This window comes from Lithobates pipiens, unplaced genomic scaffold, assembly GCF_037356315.1.
Source record: "Lithobates pipiens isolate NorthernLeopardFrog02 unplaced genomic scaffold, aLitPip1_a1.2 Scaffold_23, whole genome shotgun sequence".
NCBI lineage: Eukaryota > Metazoa > Chordata > Amphibia > Anura > Ranidae > Lithobates > Lithobates pipiens.
In genome coordinates, this window is record NW_027507785.1 from 277,656,823 (window position 1) to 277,681,077 (window position 24,255).

A 24,255-nucleotide genomic window follows, 5' to 3' on the forward strand; every position below is an offset into this window, starting at 1 on the left:
TGGGCTACAATATGTGGGCAGAACCACCAGAAAATTAGAAGTTAGACTTTGTGAACAAGTAAATAGAATTAGGAAGGGTTTCAAACACCACAGTTCGTCTAACCACTTTAGACTCCACCATGGGAGGGATCTGGTTGGATTGACATTCTGTGACATAGGCAAAATTGTGGGTAATTGGAGAAGAGGTACCTCAAGATCTGGGGCAGATGATGCCTGCTTAGGAGAAACGCGATGGGAAGGGCTTGTTGATGCCACTGCGTTGCCAGATTTTAATTCCATGCTTGTATTTGCCTGTAATATGTGAGTACCCATTTATGCTTTTAATGTTAATAAAAGTTTTAAACGGTGTTTCACTATGAGGCTGTATTTTCTTTTTGGCCTATAATATAAGTGGAAGAATCTCTGTTCTCAGTCACCTCAAAAGGTGGATAGCCATTTCATCTATTTTTGGGTCATCTCTCTGTCTACTCTGGTACCCATGAGAAGTTACAAGTTTGCCAGCTGTTTTTTCGTGTGGATTTACATCAATAAACTCGTGTGACTCACTAGGTATATACCTAACTGGGTCCATAACATCTGGTAAGCCTCCTCTCAAGGGGTGGTGGATTTCTGCAAAGCATTCACTGAAGTCACTATAACTTCTCAAGATATTGCACTTTGTCACCATATTGTTTCACTTATGGACTTTTAACACGTTCACTTTGGTGGATATACGAATATATAAAAATTTTTTTTGTATATTTGGATATAGTGTTGTCTAAAACATAGAATCATTAATAGTGTTACCGGTAATTTATGCAGAGTTTTTTTTATCACTATTAAAGTTGATTGTATTTTATTATATATTTTTTTTACACTGGTAAAAGATTATATAGATATTGTCATATATATATAATCTAAGCGCTGCACCTTTTTTATTATTTCAACATTTTGTTTGTTGCAGTAAGTCTGCGGCGCTGGCAGCTATTATTTATTTGTTGTTTGTGGATAGCGCGGCTTTTTCTCACTTTATATGGACCTCAATTATTTCCTGTTGAATTGGTAATTTTGATTTAGACATTTAGACACCTATTCTACACAAATTTTCATTTAAAATTTTTACATTTATTTCCATTTTTTTATATATATATATTTTTTTCTTATTTATATTTTTTTTATTTTTTCATTTACCATATTTATCGGCGTATGACAAGCACTTTTTTCCCCTTAAAATCAGGAGAAAATCGTGGGTGCGTTTTATACGCTGATCCTCCACTGATTTTGAGGTTTTCTGAGGCCCTCTGCTGTTCTCGGCAGCTTTTGGCTATTTTCGGGCGTTCTCGGTCGAGAACGCCGAAAGCCGCCGAGATTGGCCGAGTGTGGCCGAAAATAGCCGAAAGCCGACGAGAACAGCCGAAAGCTACCGAGCGCCGCCGAGATACACAGGACATCCGCTCTGTATCTTGGCGGCGCCATTTTTAAACGACAATCCTGCAACAACACTGACAAGGATGTAAATGATTGAAAGGCTGTAATGCAAGGCTACAAATGACACTGACAAGGCTGCATTGATGGACATTTAAATGTAAGTTTCTTAAACTTCCCTCCTAAAAGTTTTTTTCCTTAAAATTCCCTCCTACACTTGGAGTGCGTGTTATACCGATAAATATGGTATGTTTATTTTAATTTTGTCTTTTCATTTTATTTTGTTACTTTGTACTTTTATTTTATTTTTTATTTATATTTATTTTTATATTCATATTTATTTTTAACTCTATTTTCCTATATTCACATTTATTATTTTTTTCTATTTTTAATTTAAATTATTTTCATTTATTTTTAATTGAATTTTATTTTCATTATATTCATTTATTTTATATTTAATTGCGCTGAACTAACTTAATTATATCTGCATTTTTAATTAAAGTTACTACATATATTTACCTAATATCTTTAATTATGTTTTGGATAATGATCTTAATTATGTAATGTTCCACAAAAAAAAGTTTTGGAGAAAGAGGCTATGATACCCTGGTTTTGAATAAAGCGATTGTGGAAGTAGGGCAGATACCAGATCAGTAATTTCCACATGCAATATAGAGAAGTGGAGGATATCTTTAAAAAGCATTGGAGGATATTGGGTATGGATAAAACTCTAAAAACAGAAAATTGTACCATACTTACCGTAATTTTCTTTTCCTGGTGCCTATCCATGGCAGCATACCTGTGACAAGCTCTGCCTTGGCTCCTCCCTCAGGACTAGTGAATATTATAAAAGAAAAGGTTAGTACAGCCCCCGCATTCTCGTTAATATAGAATACCGAGGGTGGGAATGTATGCTGCCATGGATAGGCACCAGGAAAAGAAAATTACGGTAAGTATGGTACAATTTTCTGTTTTCCTGGTGCCTCCATGGCAGCATACCTGTGACAAATAACTAGCTGAGACGGGTGGGATAATGCTTAGAGGTTTATTAAAGAATTTATTATTTAGAAGAGGCGAAGGCCGAAGTGACTGCCTGTCTGCCAAACTCCACTGAGGAGAGAGCTCCTGGGTCCACCCTGTAATGTTTCAGGAATGTGTGTTGGGACGACCAGGTCGCTGCCCGACAAATAGTTTCGATCGACACATTCGCTCTTGCCGCCCAAGAGGCAGAAACCGCTCTTGTGGAGTGCGCCCTGATCGCCGAAGGGGTCTCTAGTCCCTTTGTCCTGTACACCTTGTGGATGAGTTTGACGATCCATGAGGCGATCATCTGGCTGATGCCTCCTTTCCTTTGTATTTTCCCCAGGGAATTATGAACAGTCTGATGGAAGCGCAACATTGCCCCAGGAGACTTCCGTCACACCAAAAAAAATAAAACAGCAAGAAGTATCAGTTGAAAAAATACGCATCAGTCATCCAAATGTAATCAGAAGCCCAAGATATGGAAACTTCCAAAGTGTGGGATAAAACTGGACCCACTGAGGCCCACAGATGGAATCCTATCATATAAAATAGGAAGAGTAGAAAGATGGTATGTATATTGAAAAAATATATATGTATGCGATTAACCGAGTTTAACCGAGTCTTGCATCCCAATGGGGATTCATTCGGGCCCAAACATTTTACTAACTGCAAAACGCTTGGTGTAGTCTACATGCTTCTCTACGATTGTGGATGTTTCTACATTGGGAAGACCAAGCTTCAATTCGGGATTCTGTGATATAGACACATCAGGAGTATGCAGACATGCAACCCGGATTTGCCATTGGGTCGACATACCACCATTGTCCACAATGGCAGATTCCCAAAAATGAAATTCCTTATCCTGGACACAATTCATCCCAACCCTGGGGGGGTACTGGAATAAGTCTCTCCTACAATTAGAACTTGTATATATGTATATACACTTTGAGGGCCACACAATCTTCAGGTCTAAATGAGGCTGTATGTTACAAACCCTTCTTAGAATGTTTTGCTTCAGGAGGCATGGAAAAATAGGAGATTTCCCCCATACTATTTTCCCTGTCTTTCCCCCTGATTTTCTGCGAGGAATTTTTTTTTCTTTTTTTTTTTTACATTTTTTGCTTGAAAATGGGCAATTATGTCCATAACACCTCTGTTGAAGACATCCATGACTATATATCTGTCCTTAGTTCCTTTGTTGATATATTAGCCTATGTGAATTTTATCCAGACTGTATGTAATATATTTTAAGCACACATGGCCCTGGGACCTTATTCTGTGCCCCAAACCTAGCATATAATTAATTGTCATATGAAGTTTGTCCACTAGATGTCAGTGGTCTCACATTATCATTTTAACATGTATGTAAATACTCTTCTTAACCACTTCAATACAGGACATTTATACATTTATTTCCTGCCCAGACCAATTTTTAGCTTTCAGCGCTCTCACATTTTGAATGCCAATTGCTCAGTCATGCAACACTGTACCTAAACAAACATTTTATCATTTTTTTCATACAAATAGAGCTTTCTTTTGGTGGTATTTAATCACCATTGGGTTTTTTATTTTTTTGCAACATAAGTGAAAAAAGAGTGAAAATTTTGAAAAAAAAAACACTTTTTTTAGTTTCTATGATAACATTTTTCAAATAAGTCATTTTTGTTCATGAATTTGGGTCAAAATGTATATGGCTACATCTCTTTGGTAAAAAAAATAACCCAAATTAGTAGATATTATTTGGTCTCTGTGAAAGTTATAGAGTCTACAAGCTGTGGTGCAAATCATTGATCATTGATCACACCTGATGCACTCACAGCCTATCTCATTTTTTGAGGTCCTGAAATGTCAGTAAAGTACAAATACCCCCCCCCCCCCCAAATTACACCTTTTTTGAAAAGTAGACAGTGAAATGTATGTAATAAGAGGCATGGTGAGTTTTTTGAAGTTTTAATTTTTTCCCACAATTCTTGTGAAAATTACGATTTTTTTTTCACAAAATTGTCATAATAAGTTATTTCTCACACACAGCATATGAATACTTCCAATTACACCCCAAAATACATTCTTCTACTCCTTCCGAGTATGGCGATACCATGTGTGTGACTTTTACACAGTCTGCCACACAGAGAGGTCCAACATGCAGGGAGCACCATCAGGGGTTCTAGGAGCATAAATTACACATCTAATTTCCTAACAACCTATTACATTTGTGAAGGCCCTGGAGCACCAGGACAATGGAATTACCCACAAAATGACCCCATTTTGGAAATTAAAACCCCCCAATGGCTATTCTATGAGGCATTATGAGTCTTTTGAATGGTTATTTTTTTACACAAGTCTTCAGAAAACGTGGCAAGAAAATGAAAATCTTTTTTTTTTTAGACAAAGTTGTCAATTTATAAGATATTTCTAACACATATCGTGTATATAGCAAAAATTATATAATTAAAAAAACACATTCTGCTACTCCTCCTGAGTATGGTGATACTACTTGTGTGAGACTTTTACAAAGCCTGGCCACATACAGAGGCCCAACATTGAAGTAGTACCTTCAGGCCTTCTAGGAGCATAAATTACACATCTCATTTCATTCCTACCTATCACACTTTTAAAGGTCCTTGAGCACCAGGACAGTGGAATTACCCACAAAATGTACTCCACTTTGGAAAGCAAACACCCCAACATATATTCTGAGGCATGGGCTGCAGATAGGTGCTCAGGTACTTTGATGGGCTGGAGACAGTTACACGGTTTCTCTGATGGGCTGGTGACAGGTACTCGGTTACTGTGATGGGCTGGAGATAGATACTCGGGTACTCTGATGGCCTGGTTACAGGTACTCGGGTACTCTGGCCTGGTGACAGGTACTAGGGGGAATTCTTATGTCCTGGTGACAGGTACTCAGGTACTCTGGGCAACAGATAGGTACTCGGGTACTCTGATGGGCTGGTGACTGGTACTCGGGTACTCCGATGGGTGGGGACAGGTACTTAGATGGGCAGTGACAGGTACTCAAATGGGCTGTAACAGGTACTCAGGTACTCATATGGGCTGTAACAGGTACTCAGATGGACTGTGACAGCTACTCAGGTACTTGGGTACTCAGGTGAACTGTGACAGGTACTCGGGTACTCATATGGACTGTGACAGGTACTCAGATGAACTGTGATAGGTACTTAGGTACTCAGATGAACTGTGACAGGTACTCAGGTACTCGGGTACTCAGATGGGCTGTGACAGGTACTCGGGTACTCAGATGGACTGTGACAGGTACTCGGGTACTCAGATGGGCTGTGACAGGTACTCGGGTACTCAGATGGGCTGTGACAGGTACTCGTGTACTCAGATGGACTGTGACAGGTACTCGGGTACTCAGATGGGCTGTGACAGGTACTCAGGTACTCAGATGGGCTGTGACAGGTACTCGGGTACTCAGTTGGGCTGTGAAAGGTACTCAGATGGGCTGTGACAGGTACTCGGGTACTCAGTTGGGCTGTGACAGGTACTCGGGTACTCAGATGGGTTGTGACAGGTACTCGGGTACTCAAATGGGCTGTGACAGGTACTCCGGTACTCAGATGGGCTGTAACAGATACTTTGATGAGTGGTAACAGGCACTTTGACGCAGCCGGTCACGTGGTAGAGCCATTTTTATTGGCTCTTTATATAGATCTGGGATGGGCTGTGTCCAAGGGACACACCTCATCCCCGATCGCCGCGCTGCGGGCCCCCATGATGGGAGATCCCATCTGCAGACGTCATATAACTATAGCCAGGTATTGAAGTGGTTAAATGATATGTGTGGGCTTGTTATTTCCGGACTGCCAGACATGGCCAATGCTCAGGTATCTGTGGCATTTAGGATCAGATGGACGAGCTGGCTTCGTCCAGCCCAATACCATCTTCTTCCTGTTGCCCTGTTTCCTCTGTGATGTGTATCACCTATGAGGATTAAGGGCCGTGTCAGTGGGGGGGTACAAGTGGGGCTCTCCGCTCCGCCATGCATGTGTAGTGACGTCACTTGCCCCTCAGGGGGCTAATATGCATGGTCATTAGCCGCATAGGCTGCACTCGCCCACTGCTGATTGTGGTGGGCGGCGTAGCGTGTGGCGGCAAGTACTTAAATAGGGTCTGTGATTGTGGACAGGAAGTGCAACCTGTTCAAAGGAGACCAGTGCGACGCACACTGCACACCACTACTTTTAAGGTCAACTATGCCAGGTTTCCGACAATGGCACCAACCTTCTCTCTGCCCTCCGACAGGGATACTTAACCCATGTTCCATATTTGGCACACGTCCTAAATTTGGCGGTGCAGCGGTTCTTGAGCAGGTACTCATGCTTACAGAATCTCCTGAGGCAGGCCAGAAAAGTCTGTGGTAATTTCCGCTGGTCATACAATGCCAGTGTTCAGCTGGCTGACATTCAAAGGGAATGCAACCTGTCCACCAACCGCCTCATTTGTGACATGCCCACCTGGTGGAACTCAAAGTTGGCAATGCTGCAGCAGCTGCACACGCAGTAGAGGGCCATCAATGAGTAACTGTGTGAGTATGGCACCAGGACAGGGTCAGGGGAGCTTGGCTTCTTTTCGCCACACCAGTGGCTACTGATAAAGGATGCATGCACTGTCCTGTCACCATTTGAGGAGGCCACAAGGATGGTGAACAGTGACAATACATGCATCAGTGACACTGTCCCTCTAGTCTTCCTGTTGGAGCACACGCTTCATGGAATAATGGACAGGGCACTTGAGGCAGAACAGCGCAAGGAAGAGGCCCCCTTTATCCAGATAGCATTCCTGCGGGTCCGCCAAACACACAGGAAGAAGAGGAGGAGGATTGTGTCAGCATGTATGTGGAGGATAACACTCAGCAGCAGTCTTCAAGGGATGGTTTTCAGTCCCCAGAAACCCAAGGAGTTGTACATGGCTGGGAGGAGGTAGTTACGGGTCATGCGATCCTTAGTGACCCAGAGGCCTCAGAATCAAATGCCTCTGCAAACTTACACTACATGGCCTCCCAGATTCTGCAAAGCCTTTAAAAGGACCCTGGGATTCGTGATATCAAGGAAAAAGATCATTACTGGCTGGCAACCCTTCTTGATCCATGTTACAAGGGTAAGGTTGCAGAACCCATCCTGCCTTCACAGACAGCAGAGGATGAAACATCTTCAGGAGGCCTTGAAGAAAGGTTTGTGCAATGCATTTCCAGACCCCGGGAGGTTACAATTTCCTGGTGCTGGACAATGTGTTGCTGAGGCTTCGTTCAGCGGAAGAGTAGTGGAGAAGGTGGCCGGCTGACTGATGCCTTTAACCACTTTCAGACCGGACCATTTTGCTGGTAAATGACCAGAGGTCTTTTTACACTTTGGCACTGCGCTGCTTTAACTGGTAATTGCGCGGTCATGCAATGTTGTACCCAAACGAAATTTGCGTCCTTTTCTTCCCACAAATAGAGCTTTCTTTTAAAGGTATTTGACTGATTCTGCGATTTTTATTTTTTGCGATATAAACGTAAAAAGACCGCAAATTTTGAAAAAAAATGATATTTTCTACTTTTTGTTATTAGAAAAATCCAATAAACTCAATTTTAGTCATACATTTAGGCCAAAATGTATTCAGCCACATGTCTTTGGTAAAAAAAAAGTCAATAATTGTATATTTATTGGTTTGCGCAAAAGTTGTCACATCTACAAACTAAGGTACATTTTCTGGAATTTACGCAGCTTTTATTTTATGACTGCCTATCTCATTTCTTGAGGTGCTAAAATGGCAGGGCAGTACAAAACCCCCCCAAATGACCCCATTTTGGAAAGTAGACACCCTAAGGAAATTGATAAGAGGCATGTTGAGCCCATTGAATATTTTATTTTTTTGCCGCAAGCGATTGAATAATGACAAAAAAAAAAATTTTTTTTTTTTTTTACACAAAGTTGTCACTAAATGATATATTGCTCACACATGCCATGGTTATATGTGGAATTGTACCCCAAAATACATTCTGCTGCTTCTCCTGAGTACGGGGATACCACATGTGGTCGACTTTTTGGAAGCCTAGCCGCGTACGGGGCCCCGAAAGCCAAGCACCGCCTTCAGGATTTCTAAGGGCATACATATGTCATTTTACTCCTCACTACCTATCACAGTTTTGAAGGCCATAAAATGCCAAGATGGCACAAAACCCCCACAAATGACCCCATTTTAGAAAGTAGACACCCCAAGCTATTTGCTGAGAGGCATGTTGAGTCCATGGAATATTTTATATTTTGCCACAAGTTGCGGGAAAATGACAAACTTTATAAATTTTTCACAAAGTTGTCACTAAATGATATATTGCTCACACATGCTATGGGCATATGTGAAATTACACCCCAAAATAAATTCTGCTGCTTCTCCTGAGTACGGGGATACCACATATGTGGGACTTTTTGGGAGCCTAGCCGCGTACGGGGCCCCGAAAACCAAGCACCGCCTTCAGGCTTTCTAAGGGCATACATTTTTAATTTCACGCCTCACTACCTATTACAGTTTTGAAGGCCATAAAATGCCAAGATGGCACAAAACCCCCACAAATGACCCCATTTTAGAAAGTAGACACCCCAAGCTATTTGCTGAGAGGCATGTTGAGTCCATGGAATATTTTATATTTTGCCGCAAGTTGCGGGAAAGTTACAAACTTTTTTATTTTTATTTTTTTTTTTCACAAAGTTGTCACTAAATGATATATTGCTCACGCATGCCATGGGCATATGTGAAATGACACCCCAAAATAAATTCTGCTGCTTCTCCTGAGTACGGGGATACCACATATGTGGGACTTTTTGGGAGCCTAGCTGCGTACGGGGCCCCAAAAGCCAAGAACCGCCTTCAGGCTTTCTAAGGGCGTAAATCTTTGATTTCACGCCTCACTACCTATTACAGTTTTGAAGGCCATAAAATGCCAAGATGGCACAAAACCCCCACAAATGACCCCATTTTAGAAAGTAGACACCCCAAGCTATTTGCTGAGAGGCATGTTGAGTCCATGGAATATTTTATATTTTGCCGCAAGTTGCGGGAAAATTACAAACTTTTTTTTTTTATTTTTTTTTTCACAAAGTTGTCACTAAATGATATATTGCTCACGCATGCCATGGGCATATGTAAAATGACACCCCAAAATAAATTCTGCTGCTTCTCCTGAGTACAGGGATACCACATGTGTGGGATTTTTTGGGAGCCTAGGTGCGTACGGGGCCCCGAAAGCCAAGAACCGCCTTCAGGCTTTCTAAGGGCGTAAATCTTTGATTTCACGCCTCACTACCTATTACAGTTTTGAAGGCCATAAAATGCCAAGATGGCACAAAACCCCCACAAATGACCCCATTTTAGAAAGTAGACACCCCAAGCTATTTGCTGAGAGGCATGTTGAGTCCATGGAATATTTTATATTTTGCCACAAGTTGCGGGAAAATTACAAACTTTTATTTTTTTTTATTTTTTTTTCACAAAGTTGTCACTAAATGATATATTGCTCACACATGCCAGGGACATATGTGAAATGACACCCCAAAATAAATTCTGCTGCTTCTCCTGAGTACGGGGATACCACATGTGTGGGACTTTTTGGGAGCCTAGTCGCGTACGGGGCCCCGAAAACCAAGAACCGCCTTCAGGATTTCTAAGGGGGTAAATTTTTGATTTTACACCTCACTACCTATCACAGTTTTGAAGGCCATAAAATGCCAAAATAGCACAAAACCCCCCAAAATGACCCCATTTTGGAAAGTAGACACCCCAAGCTATTTGCCGAGAGGCATGGTGAGTATTTTGTAGCTCTCATTTGTTTTTGAAAATGAAGAAAAAAAAAAATAATGTATATTTTTTTTCTTTTTTTCAATTTTCAAAACTTTGTGACAAAAATGAAGGTCTGCAAAATACTAACCATACCTCTCGGCAAATAGCTTGGGGTGTCTCCTTTCCAAAATGGGGTCACTTGGGGGGATTTTGTGCTATCTGGGCATTCCATGGCCTCCGAAACTGTGATAGGCAGTGAGGAATGAAATCTAAAATTTACACCCTTAGAAATCCTGAAGGTGGTGCTTGGATTTTGGGGTACCGTACGCGGTTAGGCTCCCAAAAGGTCTCACACTTGTGGTATCCCCGTACTCAGGAGAAGCAACAGAATGTATTTTGGGGTGTAATTTTACATATAACCATGGCATGTTTGAGCAATATATCATTTAATGACAACTTTGTGCAAAAAAAATAAAATAAATAATAATAATGTATTTTTTCCACAACTTTTGTCAAAATATAAAATATTCCATGGACTCGACATGCCTCTCAGCAAATAGCTTGGGGTGTCTACTTTCTAAAATGGGGTCATTTGGGGGGGTTTTGAACTGTCCTGGCATTTTATGCACACCATTTAGAAGCTTATGTCACACATCACCCACTCTTCTAACCACTTGAAGAAAAAGCCCTTTCTGACACTTTTTGTTTACATGAAAAAATATTTTTTTTTGCAAGAAAATTACTTTGAACCCCCAAACATGAAGTGTTTTTTTAAAGCAAAAGCCCTACCGATTAAAATGGTGGGTGTTTAATTTTTTTTTTTCACACGGTATTTGCGCAGCGATTTTTCAAACGCATTTTTTGGGGAAAAAACACACTTTTTTTATTTTAATGCACTAAAAATCACTATATTGCCCAAATGTTTGATGAAATAAAAAATATGATCTTAGGCCGAGTACATGGATACCAAACATGACATGCTTTAAAATTGCGCAGAAACGTGCAGCGGCGACAAACTACGTACATTTTTAAAAGCCTTTAAATGCCTTTACAGGTGACCACTTTAGATTTACGGAGGAGGTCTACTGCTAAAATTAGTACCCTCGATCTGACCTTCGTGGTGATACCTCACATGCATGGTGCAATTGCTGTTTACATATGCCACCAGACCAACGCTTGCGTTCCACGTTGCGCCTTAGCAGGGGGGTACAGGGGTGTTTTTTTTTATTAATTTTTTTTTTATTATTTATTTTGCTTTTTTATTTTATTTTTAAACTGTTCCTTTCATTTATATATATTTTTTTATGATTTTTATTGTTATCTCAGGGAATGTAAATATCCCCTATGATTGCAATAGATAGTGACAGGTACTCTTTTTTTAAAAAATTAGGGTCTATCAGACCCTAGATCTCTCCTCTGTCCTCAAAGCATCTGACCACACCAAGATCGGTGTGATAAAATGCTTTCCCAATTTCCCAATGGCGCTGTTTACATCCCGCAAAATCTAAGTCATGAAATGTTTGTAGCTTCCGGTGTCTTAGGCCATAGAGATGATTGGAGCCATTCTGGTCTCTGATCAGCTCTATGGTCAGCTGGCGGAACCACCGGCTGCATTCTCAGGTTCCCTGTTGGGACAGGAGAGCCTGAGAAAACCATGGAAGATGGTGCGGGGGGGGGGGGACATTCCCTCCCACTGCTTGTAAAAGTAGTCTAGAGGCTAATTAGCCGCTAGGATTACTTTTACATAAAAGCCGACCGCTGGCTGAAAAGAATGATACCAAGATGATACCTAAACCTGCAGGCATCATTCTGGTATAAGCACTCAAAGTCCCGCAACATACCAGTATGTTGCTGGAACTGGTTGGGCATATATTGTAATTTTTTTTTCATGCAGCCTGTGGGCTGAACGAAAAAAAAATATTGATCGGTGGGTATGCCCACCATTAGATACCACCCTTCATCCACCCACTTTCTAATGGTGGGCATACATGCACCATTTATATATGCCGAAGCATGGGGGCATCCTCCCGCAAAAGGTAGGAGCAGATCGCTCCTCCACCCCTTATGCCCCCATGCTTCGGCATATATGCTCTTTTTTAACTGTGGTGGTGAAATCACCCCCGACAGTGCTGGAGTCGCGGCTTTATGTATCATGGGAGCAAACGCTGTTGCTGTCAAGATAAATAAATCCGCTCTGCAGCAGAATGGCGTACCTGCTAAGCAAATGATGGTTAACAATAAAACAAAGTAACATTACAGTATAACAGTAGGACTTACCATACCTGCAAAGCAAATACAAAAAAAATCGCAAAAAATAACACATTTAACACAATCTGTGCCTAAAATATATATATGCCGAAGCATGGGGGCATCCTCCCGCAAAAGGTAGGAGCAGATCGCTCCTCCACCCCTTATGCCCCCATGCTTCGGCATATATGCTCTTTTTTTAACTGTGGTGGTGAAATCACCTCCGACAGCGCTGGAGTCGTGGCTTTACGTATCGTGGGAGCAAACGCTGTTGCTGTCAAGATAAATAAATCCACGCTACAGCTGAATGGCGTACCTGAAAACAAAAAATGGTTAACAATAAAACATTGCAGAATAGAATACAGTACAAAGGAGCAGAACAATAGAGAGAGAATAGAGAGAGAGAGAACAATAAAACGACAACTATTTTTGGTTTTTTTATTTTATATTTTTTTTGGTTTTTTGTTTTTTTTACTTTTTTTTTTTTTTTTTTTTTAAACACTTTTTTATGTAACTTTAACACTTCTGTTGTAACGGTTCCAGCGGTTTGGGTCTCTCAAAATGCGATGGCATCTTGGGAGACCCTGTGAACGCGTGCCTAGCCTGTGCAATGCTGTACCCTACGCTAATACTCAACTAGTTCATGGTAGCGTTCAAAACATTCACCAATGCAAAGACCAGGATTGTCAGGACAGCGGGGACAACAATAACGGGTGTCACGCCTAAATCCGCGCTTTCTGCAGACACGACATTTTCTTTGGGGGGCTCGTTGGGTAGGGGTACTCGGGAGGACATAAATATAATGCCTCTCATGCAGCCGGCTTACTGCATCTGGTAGGGGAAGGTGAGGTGGAGCACCGTCTGGATACAGAAGGGCTCTGACGATATCCTCCTGGAATTTGAGGAAGGATCCAGTCCGTCCTGAAGCTTTGTGTAGTACATAAGCATTCAGTATAGCCAATTGGAATAAATAAACAGACACTTTTTTGTACCAGCGTCTGGCCTTACGGGCAACTAGATACGGCGCCAACAACTGGTCATTGAGGTCCACCCCTCCCATGTTAAGGTTATATTTGTGGACACAGAGGGGTTTCTCCACAATACCAGTCGCCGTAGGAATTTGGACCGTCATGTCTGCATGAAGGGAGGTAAGAACGAAAACATTCTTATTATCCCTCCACTTCATAGCGAGCAAATTATTACTGCGCAAGCAGGCTCTCTCCCCCAGCCTAAGAGGGGACTCTACAAGCCGCTGGGGAAAGCCCCGGCGATTAGGTCGCACGGTGCCACATGCTCCAATCTGCTGATCAAACAAGTGACTAAACAGTGGCACGCTTGTGTAATAATTGTCCACGTACAAGTGGTACCCCTTTCCGAATAAGGGTGACACCATGTCCCACACTATCTTGCCAGCGCTTCCTATGTAATCAGGGCAGTTCTCCGGCTCTACGTGACTATCTCTACCCTCATAAACCATGAAACTACGTGTATAGCCTGTGGCCCTGTCACAGAGCTTATACATCTTGACCCCGTATCTGGAACGCTTGTTGGGGACGTATTGTTTGAATGACAAGCAACCAGAAAACTTAATCAGGGACTCATCAACGCAGACAACTTGATGGGGAGTAAACATGTCTGCAAAACGTTGGTTGAAGTGGTTTATGAGGGGCCGAATTTTGTAGAGCCGATCGTATTCAGGGTCTCCACGAGGACGACAGAGTTCATTGTCGCTGAAGTGCATGAACCGCAAAATCATCTCGTATCGTGCCCTGGACATGGAAGCAGAGAACACGCGCATATGGTGAATTGGGTCAGTGGACCAATATGACCGCAATTCACTCTTTTTGGTTATGCCCATGTTGAGGGAGAGGCCCAGAAAGATTTTAAATTCGGAAACCGTAACTGGTTTCCATTGTTTGGCAAGGGCGGACTGGGGAATAGTGGCGATGTGTTGAGCAGCGTACAAATTGGTTTGGTCCACAATAGATCTATAGAGATCTTCGGTGAAAAACAGTGAGTAAAAGTCAAGTGTCGTAAAATCAACTGTTTCCACGTTAATGCCAGGTTGGCCAGTGAATGGGGGAAGTACGGGTTCTGCAGAAGATGTGGGCACCCAAATAGGATTGGCGAATTCTGCAGGAAGGGCACTATGGGTACGACGGGCCTGTCTTTGTCTTCTTCTTGGTGGCAGCGGGACACTACTTGTGCTTGCCACCTCGCCAGCTTGAACTGCACTTATGGGACTCGCCACGTCACCACGTGTTACTGCAGTGCTGGATGTACGTCCAGGGTGTACTAGGCCGATGGTGCTTGCCAGTTCACCAGAAGGTTGAGCGGCTCTAGTACGTCTCTGCTCCATACGAGTGACCTGCGGTTCCTGCACCTCAACAACAGAATACATACGGGATTGGGCACACCTGTTCTTAGCAGCGGCCTCATCTCCGTCGTCAGAGCTATCTGTCATGGAGCCGCTGTCCTCTACAGGATCGTATTCTGAGCCTGAATCTGACAGATGAGTGACGTCCTCTTCACTATCTGTCATGCTCAGAAACGTGTAGGCCTCTTCACTAGTGTACCTTCGCTTTGCCATTTTGGGCTCTAAATTTAGGGGTACACTAGTGAGACTCACAGGTAAAAAAGCACCTAGCCTGTCAGCGACTGTTTCAAAACGCTACAAAAAAAACTGTTAGCGATCGCAGGGATCAAGCCTGACTCTGCGAACGCTGCAGTTATGTGTGTTGTGTTTTGTAAGTGACAGTGATCGATCGATACTGCACTTGGGTGGGCTGGGCTGGGCTTGGCGGAGGGGCTAAACGCAGGTGCTAGCGGGTATCTGGGCTGATCCCGCTAACAATGCGTTTTGGGAAACCTAAAATGAAGGCAACGCTAATATAGATCTGATCAGATACTATATTACTAAGGGAGGTGTATGCTTTGCGCGTGGGTGTTAGCGGTACTGGCACTAACCTGACGCTGGGGCGACGCAGGCCTTATCTGACCCTCAAACTTATATCACCCGCCGGGTGATCAGGGGGTTAAACCTTTATTAGGTAATAAATGGCGGGTGCCCTGAAACAAAAAAAAAATAACTAACCAACCAGCGTCACCTGTAACAGTTATATGGTGATCACTGGTGAAAGGGTTAACTGGGGGGCAATCAGGGGGCTATGCGGTAGTATATGGGGGTCCCTGACGCTATAAAAAGCTGCGGCGAACCTAAATACTTACCTGCCTAACTAGCGTCACCTGTGACACTAATACAGCGATCAGAAAAAAATCGCTTATTAGTGACACTGGCGACGGGGGGTGATCACGGGGTTAAACCTTTATTGGGGGGGTTAGGGGGGCACCCTAGAGCTAAAGGGGGCTAACCCTAACTGCCCTAACAGTTATTACAGTCACAAATGACACCAATGCAAAAAAAAAAAAAAAAAATAATAAAAAATGCACTTGGTGTCACTGTGACTGGGGGGGCAGGGGTGATTGGGGGGTGATTGGGGGGTGATCAGGGGGGTGAAAAGTGTGCCTGGCGTGTTCTACTGTTAGTGTAGTGTTAGGTGCAACTCACCGATCCTCTCTCCTCCGTGCCGGAACGAAAAAGACCGACACGAGGAGAGATTACATCATTTCCTCTGCCTGTGTTTACAATACAGGAGAGGAAGTGATGTCACCGAGGATTTTCATTCGTCGGGAGCGATCGCGAGGGGGTGGCCATGAATGAATGGCCGTCCCCTCATCCCTGATCTCTCCCGAACGAATGCCGACCGCCGCAGGCACCGGGGGGGGGCCCGATCGGGCCCCCCACCCGCGGGCAGGCAGGGACTTATATATACGCCAATATGCCTGCCCGTGCCATTCTGCCGACGTATATCGTCGTGCGGCGGTCGGCAAGTGGTTAAACAATTTTTCAGTCCTCAGTGCCTAGGTCTGATCGGTTCAAGCAACCATCGCCAGCGTCTGCATAACATGGAGCAGGAATGTCTAGGGGCAAGAGCAGACTTGGAGACCTTCCAAGAGAACATCCACTGGGTTACTGGGTCTTGAGTAGGGATGAGCTGGGTGTTGGAGTTGAACGCATGTTCGACTCGAACACCGGGTGTTTGCCCGTTTGGCGAAGCCAGAACTTTGTGGGCCGCTCGCGCCATATTCGTGTGGCGCTCACAGCCCACAATACACTGCTCCATTGCGGTGCATTGCTGGCTGATGATTGGCCAAGCATGCACTGTGACCCGCATGCTTGGCCAATCACAATGGTGGCAGCAAGGAGAGCCATAATTGGAGGATGCCTGTGGCCAATTATAGCTCAGATGGTTTAGTACACACCCCACACTATATAAGGCCGCCTGCGCGGTGGCCTTGTGTAGTGTTGCGGCGTTCATAGACAGAAGGATAGGCAGGGACAGTGTCTACATTTCTTGTGATTGAACCTAGCGCAGTTACAGTCGGTGTATTGTGCCCCCTGAAGCTACCCCAATTGCTGGTGTTGTTCTGTTCCTATACCACAGGCATCTGCATCAGTTACAGTTGGTGTATTGTGCCCCCTGCACAGTATACACCTGAAGCTACCCCACTTGCTGGTGTTGTTCTGTTCCTATACTACAGGCAGCTGCAGCAGTTACAGTGGGTGAATTGTGCCACCTGCACAGTATACAGCTGAAGCTACCCCCAATTGCTGGTGTTGTTCTGTTCCTATACCACAGGCAGCTGCAGCAGTTACAGTCGGTGTATTGTGCCACCTGCACAGTATACAACTGAAGCTACCCCAATTGCTGGTGTTGTTCTGTTCCTATACCACAGGCATCTGCATCAGTTACAGTTGGTGTATTGTGCCTCCTGCACAGTATACACCTGAAGCTACCCCAATTGCTGGTGTTGTTCTGTTCCTATACCACAGGCAGCTGCAGCAGTTACAGTGGGTGTATTGTGCCACCTGCACAGAATACACCTGAAGCTAACCCCAATTGCCCGTGTTGTTCTGTTCCTATACCACAGGCAGCTGCAGAAGTTACAGTCGGTGTATTATGCCCCCTGCACAGTATACACCTGAAGCTACCCCCAATTGCTTGTGTTCTTCAGATCCTATACCACAGGCAGGCAGCTGCAGTAATTACAGTCGGTGTACTGTGTCATCTGCTCAGTGTACACCTAAAGTTACCACAATTGCTGGTGTTTTCATCTCCCTGCAGGCCATTAGTATGTCTGGAAGGCCAACAAGGAGAGGCAGACAGTCACAAGCCAATAAAAGAGGGCAAGCAGTCTCTGTGTCTAGAGGCAACAGTGCTGGTCGTGGACGTGGTGCATCGTCATCAGCACATGGCCATGGGACACGCTTGTCCTTATTGTCCTTGTTTTCGGCAGCTGGACGTGTTGAGCTGCAACATGCCGAAGACTTTGTAGAGTGGATGACCAAGCTCATCCTCTCACCCAGGCTCAGGGCACTGGCAAAGCAGCTGCCAACGCGTCCTCTTCCCTCGTCTCAATGGCATCAGTCACTCCTTCCCTAGACCCACCATGTCCTCCTGAGGAGTCCCCTGAACTCTTTGAGCACAGTGTTGGGAACATGCTCCAGGAGGATGTCCAGCATTTTGAAGGCTCTAAAGATGATACCCAGCTAGAGGAAGGCAGTAGCGTGAGCCCAGAGAGAGGGGATGCTCAAGAAGGACAGCAATCTGGCAGTCATGTTCCACCAGCTGCAGCATACTGCCAGGTTTTCTCCAGTGATGAAGAGGGAGGGGATGATGAGGTCACTGACTCCACGTGGGTGCCTGATAGGAGAAAGGAGGAGTAGGCACATCTCCAATGAGGCAGGATTCCCTCCAGGGGCCAGCTTAAGGGGAGCACACCGACTGAATCACACCGCAGAGCTCCACCTGTGCATTCCAAGAGTTCTTTGGTGTGGGCCTTTTTTGAGACGAGTGCATCAGATTGCACCACTGCTATTTGCAACATATGTCTCAAGCATATCTCGCGTGGCCAAAACCTCAGCCGCTTGGGCACCACATACTTGACCAGACATATGTTGACCTGCCATGCAGCTCGTTGGCAAGCGTACCTTAAAGACCCACACCAAAGAACAAAGCGGACCTCTCCTTGCTCCTCATCAGCTGGCAACCCCACTATACCTTCAGTCCTCTCTGAAACCTACACTGAGAGGAATGAAGGTGTAGAATTAGGTGTGTCACAGCCAAGCACTTGCAGGCACTCTGCTAGCAGTGCACCGACGTCTGATTGTACCAGGCAAATGTCCCTGCCCCAGCTGCTGGACCATCGAAAGAAGTTCACTCCCAGCCATCCACATGCCCAGCGGTTGAATGCTAGCTTGGCTAAATTGCTAGCACTTCAACTTCTGCCTTTTCAGTTGGTAGACTCTGCCCCCTTCCAGCTCTCTAGCAGCATGTGGAAGGTAATGTCCATGCCTCGCTGGACAGGGCGGTCAGCGGTAAGGTGCATATTACCGCTAACTCATGGTCCAGCAGGCATGGACAGGGACGTTACCCATCTTTCACTGCGCATTGGGTCACTCTTCTGGAAGCTGGGAAGGATGCAGGACAAGGTGCAGTAGTGTTGGAGGTTGTTCCGCCACCATGCCTCCAAAATGCTACTACTGGTTGTGAAACACCTCTCTTCTCCACCCTCGCCTCTTCTTCTTCCTCCGTGGCCTCTTCCAGTGCTTAGTAGGCGTTCAATGGGCTACGCAAGTACGCAGGCAAAAGATGCCATACCGTGCTTGCGCTGGTGTTCTTGGGGGACAATAGCCACACTGGGGCAGATATTCTGTCAGCTTTGCAGGGGCAGGCTGAGAGGTGGTTGAAGCCACGCCAGCTTAAGCCAAGAATGGTGGTTTGCGACAATGGCACCCACCTCCTCTCCGCCCTCCGACAACTGATCCATGTGCCCTGTGTGGCTCACATGCTTAACTTGGAGGTGCAGCGGTTCTTGGCCAGGTTCCCGGGCTTACAGGATGTCCTGAGGCAGGCCAGGAAAGTCTGTGTTCATTTCCGCCAGTCATATAATGCCAGTGCTTGGTTGGCTGAGCTCCAAAAGGAGTTGAACCTGCCCAAGAACTGCCTTATCTGTGACATGCCCACCAGGTGGAACTCAAGGTTGGCCATGCTGCAGCGGCTGCACATGCAGCAGAGGGCCATCAATGAGTACCTGGGCAACTACGGCACCAGGACAGGGTCAGGGGAGCTCGTTTTTTTTCCCCACGCCAGTGGGTCATGATCAGGGATGCATGCACTGTCCTGTCACCATTTGAGGAGGCCATGAGGATGGTGAGCAGTGACAGTGTATGCATCAGTGACACTGTACCTCTTGTCCACCTGTTGGAGCACATGCTGCGTGAAATAATGGACAGGGCACTTGAGGCAGGAAGAGGAGGACTTCCTTGCCTCTCAAGGCCCCCTTTATCCAAACAGTGTTTCTGCTGTCCCGCCGATCACACAGGAAGAGGAGGAGGATCGTGTCTGCATGGAGATGGAGCCTGGCACTCAGCCTCAGCAGCAGCAATCTTTTAGGGATGATTTACAGTCCCAAGAAACCTGTGGACTTTTACGTGGCTGGGAGGAGGTGGCTGTGGATCATGTTGTCCTTAGTGACCCAGAGAACTCTGGACCGAATGCCTCAGCTAACCTATGCTGCATGGCCTCCCTGATCCTGCAAAGCCTGCGGAAGGATCCTAGTATTCAGCGGATCAAGGAAAGGGATCATTACTGGCTGGCAACTCTCCTTGATCCATGGTACAAGGGTAAGGTTGCGGACCTTATCTTGCCATCGCAGAGGGAGCAGAGGATGAGACATCTCCGGGAGGCCATGCAGAAAGGTCTGTGCAACGCGTTCCCAGAGACTGGGAGGTTACAAACTGGTCCTGGACAACGTGTTGCTGAGGCTTCGGTCAGTCACAGAAGGAGCGGTGGAGAAGGTGGCCATCTGACTGATATGTTCAGACAATTTTTTAGTCCGCAGCCCCAAGGTATGATCGGTTCCTGCAACCATCACCAGCGTCTGATTTACATGGTGCAGGAATACCTAGGGGCAAAGTCAGACTTGGACACCTTTCCCACCGAAAATCCTCTGGGTTACTGGGTCTTGAGGATGGATCACTGGGCAGAGCTTACATAGTATGCAATTGAGCTACTGGCCTGTCCTGCATCCAGCGTTCTTTCGTTCATTCAGTGCTGCTGGAGGCTTTGTAACCGATCACAGGGTGCGCTTGTCCACCGACTCGGTTGATCGACTGACCTTCATAAAGATGAATCAGTCTTGGATCACCACCAGCTACCAAGCACCTGAACCTGATGTAACTGAATAATTTTTTTTAAAAGGCCACATCCCTTCAAGACTGCCTATGCTGATGCTGAGTGACTGTCCTGTTATGTTGACTGACTATTCTCTTCCTCCTCAATGATCCTGCTGATAGCTTGGAAGAACATTTTTGATTCTGGGCGCCACCACCAGTGGCTAAGGCCCAATTTTTCAGCCCCTATTTAACAGGGGCATGTAATTATAATTTTTGATGCAATATTTGCAGCAGGGCTCATTCCTGCACTCCAACTAGAGTATCTGGGAGAGGTTGCAGTGTCGTGGCACCAGCACCAGTGCCTATGACCCAATTTTTCCGCCCCTGTTTAACAGGGGCATGTACTTACAATTTTTGATGCAATACTTTGCAGCAGGGCTCATTCCTGCTCTCCAACTAGAGTTTCTGTGAGGTGTTGCAGTGTTGTGGCACCAGTGCCCTTTTGGCCCAATTATTTAGCCCCTGTTTAACAGGTGCATGTAATTACAATTCTTGATATAATATTTCACAGCAGGGCCCGTTCCAGCGCCAACCAAGAGTAACTGTGAGGACTTACAGTGTTATGGCACCACCCCCAAAGGCCCAATTTTTTTACCACTGTTCAACAATGGCATGTAATTACAATTCTTGATATAATAGTTCACAGCAGGGCATTCCAGCGCCCACCAAGAGTTACTTTGAGGGCTTACATTGTTGTGGCAACACCAACACCTTAGGCCCAAATTTCTGCAGAGCATATAGGGCAGACCCCTACTTTCAAACATCCAACTTACAAACGTCTCCTACTTGCAAACGGAAGGAGACAACAGGAAGGGAGATGAAAAAAGACGGATGGCAAAAAAAATTATATAGGGGTGATAACCCTTCCCTATGTTTTCCAAAAATCTTAAAAATAGATTTTTTGACTGGAGCTACACTTTAAAAATGTACCAATTCAAAATTACAAACAGATTCTACTTAACACAACAAACCTACACAGTCCCTGTCTTATTTGCACCACCTGTATACTGTTCTGAGTATACAGGGCCTGGGGGCCCCACACCTTTCCTTTTTTTTATTTGGGTACGGGGTTCCCCTTAATATCCGTACAAGACCCAAAGGGGCTGGTAATGGGCAGGGGGGCTACCCATGCCATTTTTCTCAATGATTTTCATCCATATTGCCGGAACCAGATATTACATTAAAACCGCAAGCAGTTTTAAATGACTTTCTTTTTCCGTTAAATGTCAATTTGTGCAGAGACTGTTCTAAAAACGGGAAACACGTGGCACTTCACAGGCATACTATAGACACCCCCAGGCACGATATTTAAAGGAATATTTCACTTTTTTTCCACTTTAATCGTCATTAAAATCAGTGCTCCCAACAAAATGGTCGTTTTTAAAAACAATTTTGGCATTGACTCATGTCCCTTGGGACAGGAGCCAGGTCCCCAAACCCTTTTTAGGACAATATCTTGCATATTAGCCATTAAAATTAGCACTTTTTATTTTGAACGTTCGAGTCCCATAGACTTCAATGGGGTTCTAAAGTTCGCATGTATTTTCGTTCCGTTCGAAAGTTCTGGTGCGAATCGAACCGGGGGGTGTTTGGCTCATCCCTAATGGTAAATATGGATGTGGTTAACTGGGATCATTCAGTGAGCTAAGTGTAGGCAAATCTGATAACCTCCATTTTTAACATTGTTGTTAAAAAAAAAAAAAAAAATGTAAACACTGGTATGTCTGCGTGACTGGCTAAAGTGATGCCTACTTGCCTGCTATAAATACTAAATACTAAATACTAAATACTGCAATATACTAGATACGTTTTATAATTAAAGTTAAACTAACTTTCTACGTTTTTCTTTAAGTTTAATAAAAAAAATTACTTATGTCAGTGCTACAGTTTGAATTTAAAACTTATTTGTGTGAACTGTGAAGTTAAGTCATGGATTGTGGAAACTAACTAGTGTCGGTTGATTGTATATAGTGTATACCACATTTACCACTGACTAATGCAGAGTTGCAATGCAAGGAGATCAGCTAAAAGTAGTTGGATCTGTATGTGCGTTATAACTAATTCGAACACTGAAAATTTTAATCATTAACAGCCCTAATATATATATATATATATATATATATATATATATATATATATTACCAGGGGGACATGCCTGCTCTTTACAGACTTTCTAATTTTACCTATACTGAGGACACGGTGTTGCTTTTTAACTAAAACTTTTCTACTATTGGATATTTGGTAATGATATAATAGTACAGCGCTGCTAATGCCTATATTTCCCTAGGGTGTGTAGACCTACTTATTATTATCTGATTCCCTTAATATCAGCAGCTGAAGTGTCTGTGTCATCCTTTTTAATTTAACAGGTTCATGAGCACTGAGGGAAAGTGGATATTTGCTGTATAATGATTATTTGCTTTTATTGTTTTGGGAGTATATAAGAGGGCAAGTATGGTGGCCCGTAATTATGGGAGGAGCCCGGAGGGTATATAATCAGACCACCCACAACGGTCTGTGTCGGTTCCAGTGCAAGGTACTGCACATCAAGGGGTTGACTCTTAGCTCCCTCACGGTCGACTATCTGTGCGTCCAATCGCAGGTGCACTTCGGCTTCTTCATTCGTGGTCTTCGCCGGCGGTTCCCGCTCATGGTCGCAGATAAGTAGTATCCAAATCTTTTCATATCATGTGCAAAATTGCGGCTTATCATGCTTACTATCCTGCACCCCTTTTGCAAAACCTACCTCTGAGTTGTTGACACTCGTGTCCCGACATCTTTCGGCACAGGCATAGTACATTCGTAAATTCCTTCTACCAAACATACGATTCATTCATAGATCCAAGCCTCCGAGTCGCTGTCGGTCGTTCTCCAATATCACTCGCCATAGGCTTCACTAGTTATAAGATTCACTGTTCTCATGCTTTTTTGAGATAAACAGGTATTGTTTGTATGGGTTTCTGTGGCTGATTGGGGTGTAATTAAACCCACCTGATGTCTTTCCTGCACTTGACTAGCCTGGGGGGATGGGTGGTTGATAGGTGTTTGGTTTCACAGTAAGGAATGGCATACACTCTACAACCAATTCGTATCAGATACTCCTTACTGCCAATTTATATCAGATTCATCTCATACATTCTTTAAGCTGATTTGTGTCAAATGCATTGCACAGGCTGACTCTGCCAACTCACTGCGTGTCCACGCAGTTGTACCTTTGAGATCGGTCGTATATCTTCATCGATTGTCCCACGCTCGGACCGCTGCACACTCGCTGTTGCAGGTAGGACTTTGTTGTTACCGCTCCTCTAAACTCTAGTAGTTATGTTATCATGTTCGTTATCATGTTCGCTTTGCAAAAAGTCGCACTTACGCCACCGTAAGTCTTTCTATGTCATCTTTCATGTATTTCATGCTTTCTACCCAACGCGGGTTTACTCGAGCCGTTCACTTCACGGCGATGCGGTCAAATCCGACATTCAAGCCCCTTACTCACCTCGCGTCTA